This window comes from Triticum dicoccoides, chromosome 2A (genome assembly GCF_002162155.2).
Source record: "Triticum dicoccoides isolate Atlit2015 ecotype Zavitan chromosome 2A, WEW_v2.0, whole genome shotgun sequence".
In the NCBI taxonomy this organism is placed as follows: domain Eukaryota; kingdom Viridiplantae; phylum Streptophyta; class Magnoliopsida; order Poales; family Poaceae; genus Triticum; species Triticum dicoccoides.
The window spans coordinates 664,697,255-664,707,197 of NC_041382.1; positions in this window are offsets into that span (position 1 = coordinate 664,697,255).

Below are 9,943 nucleotides of genomic sequence, written 5' to 3' on the forward strand. Positions count from 1 at the left end.
GAAAAGGAATAAGTATGTGGTACGGTAAGTAAACCGACTCCAAAACAGTTCTAATAGCAATTTTTCTTAATTTTGGAATATTTAAGAAAATAGGAAAATAAGAAGTAGTCCGAAAAGGACATGAGGCATCCACGAGGGTGGAGGGCGTGCCCTACCCCCCTATGTGCGCCCCTGCCTCGTTGGCACCTCGTGTGCCCTCCGGACTCTGTTTTCTTGCACGATACTTCTTTAGGTATGTAAAAATTCATTATATAATCTCTCGAAAGATTTGACCATCGTACCACACAAATATATCTTGTTCTTGTTCCGAGCTGTTTTCTGCCAGAGTTTTCAAGGTTGCTAGAGTGACAGAAGCTTAAACCCTAGTTTATGCATTGCTTCGTAAGGGGCTGATTTGGATCCATATGTTTCATGCTATGGTTAGGTTTACCTTAATTCTTGTTTCATAGTTGCGGATGCTTGCGAAGGGGGTTAATCATAAGTGGGATGCTTGTCCAAGGAAGGGCAGTACTGTAACACCCACAATGCGGCTATATCTCCCACGTGTCGGGGCATGACTTAGAGGCATAGCCGCATGGAAGGCTTGTCGCAAGAGGGGTAATTAATCTTCACACATCCCATGTACTGAATAAGAAAGGGATAAAGAATTGGCTTACAATCGCCACTTCACACAAGTAAAAGTTAAACATACATCATCTAGAATACAATCAAGGTTCGACCACGGAACAAAAATGAAAGAAGACAACCCCAAATGCTAGATCCCCGATCGTCCCAACTGGGCTCCACTACTGATCAACCGAAAAAAGACACAACACCACGATCACGATCTTCATTGAGCTCCCACTTGAGCTAGGTTGCGTCACCTGCACTGGTATCATCGGCACCTCCAACTGTTTGGAAGTATCTGTGAGTCACGAGGACTCAAAAATCTCACACCCGCGAGATCAAGACTATTTAAGCTTATGGGTAGGAAATGGTAGTGAGGTGGAGCTGCAGCAAGCACTAAGCATATATGGTGGCTAACATACGCAAATAAGAGCAGGAAGAGAAGCAACGCAACGGTCGTGAAGCTAGAAATGATCAAGAAGTGATCCTGAAACTACTTACGTTCAAGATAACACAAGACCGTGTTCACTTCCCGAACTCCGCCGAAAAGAGACCATCACGGCTACACACACGGATGATTCGTTTTAATTAAGTTAAGTGTCAAGTTCTCTACAACCGGACATTAACAAATTCCCATCTGCCACATAACCACGGGCACGGCTTTCGAAAGTTCAAACCCTGCAGGGGTGTCCCAACTTAGCCCATCACAAGCTCTCACGGTCAACGAAGGATATTCCTTCTCCCGAGAAGACCCGATCAGTCTCGGAATCCCGGTTACAAGACATTTCGATAATGGTAAAACAAGACCAGCAAAGCCACCTGATGTGCCGACAATCCCGATAGGAGTCGCACGTATCTCGTTCTCAGGGCAACACCGGATGAGACAGGCTACGACTAAAACCAGCCCTCGAGTTTCCCCGAGGTGGCCCCGCAGGCGGCTTGGTTCGGACCAACACTTAGAGAAGCACTGGCCCGGGGGGGGGGGTTAAAATTAAGATGACCCTTGGGTTGGCCAACCCAAGGGAAAGGTATAGGTTGTTAGGCAAATGTAAAACCAAGGTTGGGCCTTGCTGGAGGAGTCTTATTCAAAGCGAATTGTCAAGGGGTTCCCATAACACCCAACCGCGTAAGGCATGCAAAATCAAGGAACATAACACTAGTATGATGAAAACTAGGGCGGCAAGAGTGGAATAAAACACCAGGCATAAGGCCGAGCCTTCCACCCTTTACCAAGTATATAGATGCATTAAAGTAAATACGATATAATAATGATATCCCAACAATATCCATGTTCCAACATGGAATAAACTTCATCTTCACCTGCAACTAGCAACACTATAAGAGGGGCTGAGCAAAAGTGGTAACATAGCCAAACAACGGTTTGCTAGGAAAGGTAGGTTAGAGGCTTGGCATGGCAATATGGGAGGCATGATATAGCAAGTGGTAGGTAGCGCAACATAGCGATAGAACAAACAACTAGCAAGCAAATATAGAAGTGATTTCGAGGGTATGGTCATCTTGCCTGAAATCCCGCAAGGAAGAAGAACGAGTCCATGAAGAAGACAAACGGACGTAGTCGAACGAATCCTCACATCTCCGGAACAGAACCGAAGCTAACGGGAGAAGCAACCCGGAAAGAAACAAGCAACATAGTAAAACAATCATCACACGAACAAGGCATGATGCACAACCAAGTATGATGCATGTCCGGTTTAATGAGGCATGGCATGGCAAAATGCACAAGCAAAACTACAAGTTAAGTGGAGCTTAATATGCAACGAGTTGCATATTGACGGAACACCACATGACTTATTTAGTTCTCTCCCGTTTATGAACTCAACAATATTAAATTTTGACTAACATGGCAAGAGGTGAAGCATAATAAAACTAAGTATCTAGTCAAAGTTTAAATGAGGCCGGAAACAACAACAACAATTCCGGAAAATCCTCATATGCATATTTATGGATTTGGTACTGTTCTGTCCTAAAGCATATTTTAGAGTTGTTAAACATGAAAGATGAGTGCACCATGTTAAACTAGGAATTTTCCTACCCCATTTACATATAAAGATTATTCTAATCGGAGCTACGGTTGATTAGTTATGAATTAAAGCATTTTAGCATGGCAATAGGCAAAATATAAGAAACAATCATATTAAACATTTTTAACATGCATGAAAGTGGCATATTATGAAACTAGATGAAATTCTAGTCATTTTTCATATAAGGTTTGTTTAATTTGGATGCACGGTTTGAGAGTTATTAAATGCATGAACTAGAAGGGGTTTTCTGCAAAACATGGCTCTGGAAAATTAGAAAAATTCACAGCAGGGAAAAAACACCTGGGACGTATCTAGCTAGCCCAACAGAGAAGTAGGGGGTATGGGAGCACTGCTCACCATGGGCCACGACCCAGTGGGTGGAGATGGCGAAACCGGCAGGGAGGCTGGCGCGCTAGGCCTTGGCGCGAGAGAGACAGGACGCGGTCAACCCGGCTGGGAGGAGCGGGCGTTGACGAGAGAACGAGGCGGATCGGGCACATCTCGTCCTCCTGATCGAAGCAGAGGAGGAGGCGATGGCTGATGACGCCGGGGACATTGGAAGGATGGCAGCGGATGAACAAGGCAAGGAGGAGGGCTGGCGGGAGCCATGACGAGGATCTGGCGTGGCTTGTGTCTCAGTGGTCGGATTCGGAGGTGGCCGGCGACGTACTAAGGAGGCGACGGCCTCAACTCCTGCAGAAAAATGACGGCCAGGTGGCGAAGTCAGCAAGGGTGAGGTAGAGTTCCAAGGACGGCAGCGAGGTCGAGCGTCCATGACGGCGATCTCCTGTTGGCGGTGCTGCTTGCGGCCGGCTCGAGGAGAGGGCAGACGGGCCGCGGGGTCCTGCTGGAGCATGGGAGGCCGCCTCCAGTGCGGACGAGGCAAGGAGGAGGAGCTCAGGCGCAGCTTCTACAGTGGCGCCCGCCGGCGATGTTGGAGATGGGACTTGCGGCGGTGATGATGAGGCATGGCGATGCAGTCGCCTGGAGGCAAGGGCGATGGAGATGCGGCGAGGCATGGCAGCATGCGCGAGCTCGGGGCGACGAGGATCCATTCCAGGACGAAGCAACGATGGACATCCATGGCGACAGAGTTTCTAGGAGGGAGAGGGATTAGAGAAAGGGAAAAACGAAGAAGAGGACAGGAGGAGGAGGCAAAGTGCTGGCTTGCGGGTCGACGATGGTGATTGTTGGAGGTGTGGCCAGAGATTGAGGAGGCCTGGGGAACCAGGGAGCCCCTCGGGCCTGGTCTCCCGGGCACGGGATGGTGGCCTGGTCTCGGGCGTGGGTGAGCTCTTGAGTAGCTCAAGGCAGAGGCGCCATGGATCGAGAGGTGGGAGCTTGAGCTCGTCCGCTCGTGCATGGGCACGACAAGAAGGAGGCTGAGACACGAGGCTTGGTGTAGTACTGCTGCGGGAGGAGTCCGGTGAGGTCCGACCGGAGCGGCGAGGAGGCAGGAGGGGCAGGCCGCGGAGGCCTCGGGCGGCTGTGGGGGCTCGGGCTCCTCAATCCAGATCGAGGCAGGGGGAGTTATGCTCTGGATTGGCTGGGCACGAAAGCCGAGTGGAGTTTGGTGGGGTGGCGGCGCTGTGATGGGATGGATGCATCGGGAGTGGAGGGGAGATCCCGAGGGGGATTCGGTGGAGTGGCGGCGGCGACGAGTGGATGGGACAATGTCCCTAGATTTTAGGGTTTGTGCAAAAATAGGCTAGGAGAAGACTATTTATATGGGAAAAGAGGGGAGTTGGATCATCCGATCAAAATCCAACGGTCGAGAAATAGATAGGCTAGGAAAATCTAAATAAGAAACAGAGATGTTTTAGGGATGTTAGGGGATGATCTGAACGCAACGGTGATGACTGAGCGGTACGGGTTCGGGGCAATTTCGGACACGCGCGAGGGATCGATGCACTGTGCAAAGAGGGGTAGGTTGGGCCTAGGCTATGTAGGAGAGGTCTCAGGTTGAGAAGAGAGAGAGGAAATGCAGCCCGGCAAGGTTTCAGGAGACCGAAAACGTCCGATGTTAAACCGGCTATATTGCCGCTATAGTTATCCGTTGGGGCATCAAACAAACTCCGAATGCGACAAAATTTGACAGGCGGTCTACCTACAGTATTACAAGACCGCACGCCAACTTTCATCCCATTCTGAGAACATTTTCTGGCCACTTATAAAATAATATTTTGGACGTGCCGCGGGCGTGTGCAAGTGTGTCTAGTCTCAGAACGGACAATGGAAGGAACGGGGAGACCGGGACGGATGCAAGTTTTGAAAACATGATGATGCAATGCACATGATGACATGGCAAGATGCAACACGCAAGCAAATGACATGGCAAAGACAGCGAATAACTGGAAGACACTTGGCGCAACGGTCTCAGGGCATTACAACACTCCACCACTATGAGAGGATCTCGTCCAGAGATCTAGGATGGCACCGGAGGAAAAACGGAAGAAGAAGAGAAGAGGTAAAACTAAGTTGCTTCTTTAACAAACGAGTGAAACCAAAGAACCTTGAGAGGTTAAACCATTGAAAGAAAGAATACAACAAAGATGAACGAAGTTGAAAACACTCCGTTAGAAAAGAGGAACAATGAACATTACTAGAACCTTGTAGGTTGAAAGACATAAGAAAAAGGTTACAATTGATAAGAAGTACATGCAAGCACTCCAGTTGAAACGCGATGTACAAGGAACGATAAAGATCAATTACGACAACACTCAGGTTGGAAATTGAAGGCAAAGAATATGAGCTTGGCAAAATGAAAGCACTTGGACGAGAGTCCGGTTAGAAGAGGAATGATAGACACAACACTCCGGTTAAAACACGATAAAGAAAAAAATAAGAATGATACAATTTGGACAGCACTCTGACTGTAAATGGAAGGAATTGAACATGAACTTGATAAGATGAGAGGATACTTGATGAGATCAACAACACACTGCCTCCGAAACTATTGAAAGAATGGCACAATGGGTAAGAAAGATTTCAGACAACACTCCGGTTGAGAAGGAGGGCAAAACATGATAGAATGTGATGAACTTGAAAATGATAACTTCTACCACCAATGAATTTGACGGCATCCTTAGAAAGAAGGATTGAATGGATAAGCAAAGGAAATAACATGATTTTTGACAAAAATGGGATGATGGGTCAAATATTGCAATATCACAATGCCTCCAGAAGAAAATTAGAAGATAGATCACTGAAATATAAGAATGAAGAAGAAAAAGGCAACTTCTGCCACAAATGAGCTTGGAAAGCACCATTGCAAGAAATATATAACGGAGTTGTCGAAAAACCAACAACGAAATGAATAAACTTGTAGTGGGCTTATGGAAAACTTCTCAAAATTGAGGCGAAATTCTGGCACTACGAAAACAAAGATTGGATTGATATCACCAAGGAGACGAGAAAATTATTTCACCGGGAGGATGAATGAAGAACTTGGGTCATTGATAAGCACCACAATTGCAACATTCCTTAGGGAAGGCTTTAGGTGAAATATGACACAAGATAACTCCAATGAAGTGATTGATGGATTGAAAAGATGTCTTGAGCGAAGAGAAAATGATTGATTTAGATATGTCACTCTTGAAAACTTGTGAATCATGAAACACGTAGGGAAATTATCAACAATGACATAACACCACCTCAAAAGATGAGATATGAAAGAATTGCACTTCAGAATGCAAGATGAAGAAGGCTTGAAATCCTCAAAACAAAACATGTGTTGAGCACCATGTTTAATCTTGAGTATAGCTTGGCGGATCATAACTTCAAAAGAGATCTTGAAGAACAATTGAAGAATGAAAAGAGTCCTTGACGAACCACCATGTAGAAAACTCTCGAATAACTCTGGATGGATAAAAAGAAGGTCGCAAGGAAAGGAAGCTTGAAAAAGAATAAGATGAATCCTTGCATTGATTAGATGGAGCTTCGCGACGAGATAAAGCGGAAAAAAATTTGGAACTACGGAAAATAAAAGATGAAGCATCTAGAATCGAGAAATGTGACATGATGAAGAACTCTGGAAAGAAGAAACTAGATTACTTGGATGAAACAAGAATAATAATTATGTTATGCGTATCCTTCACCAATTTAAATTGATGACAAGCAACGGATTTGGCATACTACTTATTCTCATAGAAAAGATTAAGAGAGATATAGCACAAACTTGAATAAGGTCTTGATGGAACCACCAGTGGGATTCGGAAACAACGAATGAATTGATAAGAGAACATAGGAAGAGGAATCTTGAACAAACCATCGTAAGAATTGAAAATGGTAGTAGCAAAGGCACAATTCACGGGAAGACTTGGAAAACGAATGGAGATACTTGAGGGGATTTGATACAAGAGAATAAAGAGATCATGAGCTGATTAGATAATACTTGAACGATGCACTAGTAAGATTTAGAGAATGAGAGCTGAAAGCTGAGAATGAATAAACCCGAAATGATGGTCTTTGGAGAATCAAACTGAAAAGACTCCTGAATTGCTTCAGATGGGTGAAAAGAATTCTCACAATCGAAAACAATTATGAGAGGATGGCAACAAGCTAAAACCATGAATCTTGAAGGGAATGGAGCAAGATTGAGAGAAAAATCTTCTTCGGTCTTCAAATCTGAGAATGACGACGAGAAACACCACCATGAATAGTTGAGATACTCCGGGATGACGAATAGAAAGGTTGACCCAATGATGAAAAGAATTTGACAGATCTTGGAGAAATACAAATGACTGATGACAATTCATTCTTACATCAAACTTGGAAAAAAATTTGAGAGTAATTCCAGAAAGATTAGAAGAGTCAGGTAAGATCATGGGAAAAGACCTCTGGGTTAGGGCCCACTCGAAAGAAACAACGTTGAACGATTTTGAAGAGATATTGCACCGGTGGATTTAAATGGCTTGAACAAGATATCCACCTCGAAATAACTTGAACGGATTGAGAATGGAAAACGTGAATCTTCTGAGAGATCTTCAACACTCCGGAATAATTGAATAGCGAGAAGTGGATGATTAAGATGTGCACCGGCATGAGAAAACATTTGAAATGAGGAAAAGATATGATCTACAAAGCTTGAATTGAATCCATCGGAGAAGAAAGAGAACGAAGAATGATGAACTTGTAGAGCATCTTCATGAGAACCACCGGGTAAGAACATTGAAGGAAAGGAATGGAGAGACTTCCCATCAATAAAAGGATACTTGAATAAGAAATTAGAGTCCTTGAAGGAAAATGGTGGATGGGCGGGAAAACAAAGACAACTTGGGGGCGGATGAAACAAACACTGTTGAGAGAACTTAGAATTGAACTTGCGGATGTTGAAAATGATTGGATCCACTTGAAGAGAAACATGCCGGTTGAAAAAGGATTGACATGACAATCTCGATTATCATGAAGGATTAGCATCCACATAGAAATATGAGGACACCGCTTAAGGAAGGTATGGCATCCATACTTGACTTCGAAGCAACTCGAATACCACAAATCAAAACAAAACAAAGGATTTGGCTTGCAGAATAAGCCGGAACAAACATATGATAGATCCCATATCGTATCATGTGTCTGTTGGAAGGATATCCTACGAGCTACTTGAATTCCCACTTATAAACTCCCAAAACTTTCTGGTTATGCAATCAGGTGTTGGGGATACAGGGGAAGCATAATATCTCACCCAAAATAACAATTCCTACATCCAGCTGTATCCATCCTTTAACACATAACCAAGAAACCTTCGGAAATCGTTTACCTCAACCTTCAAAAAGCATCCGTTATACGAGTTATGGCAATACTCCCGAACTCCCGCCCCAGTACTGGGTGGCGTCGAGGTTATCTCACCAACAACTACATAAAAGAGATTTTCGATGTCGGCGAACTCAGGTATTCCAGAACTACAACGATAAAATTGTGACGAAAACACCTCGGAGCTCAACTCCCCGGGACACTGCCACAACCCCTAAATGTCAGGAGGCACCAAGAACAATGTTCTCGTCACAAAACCATCGGAACGACTCCAAGATACCCGCGTGATCCTAAAAAAAATTCGTGAAATTTGAGGAGAGAAAAGTCAAAACTTCTACATCAGGTGGCCTCACCAAAGCGACGAAGGGACTAAGGAGTAAAAAGAATCCTACTCTCTGATATATATAATCCTAAGACTCAAAACATTTTGTTTTAGACTCAACAACGTCAGCGATTCAATCAAGCAGGGGGCTCCTAAGTCAGGGAAGGCTCTGATACCAACTTGTAACACCCACAATGCGGCTATATCTCCCACGTGTCGGGGAACGACTTAGAGGCATAGCCGCATGGTAGGCTTGTCGCAAGAGGGGTAATCTTCACACATCCCATGTACTAAGTAAGAAAGGGATAAAGAATTGGCTTACAATCGCCACTTCACACAAGTACAAGTTAAACATACATCATCCAGAATACAATCAAGGTCCGACTATAGAACCAAAATAAAAGAAGACAACCCCAAATGCTAGATCCCCGATCGTCCCAACTGGGCTCCACTACTGATCAACCAGAAAAAGACACAACACCACGATCACGATCTTCATCGAGCTCCCACTTGAGCTAGGTTGCGTCACCTGCACAGGTATCATCGGCACCTGCAACTATTTGGAAGTATCTGTGAGTCACGAGGACTCAGCAATCTCACACCCGCGAGATCAAGACTATTTAAGCTTATGGGTAGGAAATGGTAGTGAGGTGGACCTGCAGCAAGCACTAAGCATATATGGTGGCTAACATACAAAAATAAGAGCAAGAAGAGAAGCAACGCAACGGTCGTGAAGCTAGAAATGATCAAGAAGTGATCCTGAAACTACTTAAGTTCAAGATAACACAAGACCGTGTTCACTTCCCGGACTCCGCCGAAAAGAGACCATCACGGCTACACACACGGATGATTCGTTTTAATTAACCTAAGTGTCAAGTTCTCTATAACCGTACATTAACAAATTCCCATCTGCCACATAACCGCGGGCATGGCTTTCGAAAGTTCAAACCCTGCAGGGGTGTCCCAACTTAGCCCATCACAAGCTCTCACGGTCAACAAAGGATATTCCTTCTCCCGAGAAGACCCAATTAGTCTCGGAATCCCGGTTACAAGACATTTCGACAATGGTAAAACAAGACCAGCAAAGCCACCCGATGTGCCGACAATCCCGATAGGAGTCGCACATATCTCGTTCTCAGGGCAACACCGGATGAGACATGCTACGAGTAAAACCAGCCCTCAAGTTTCCCCGAGGTGGCCCCGCAGGCGGCTTGGATTGGCC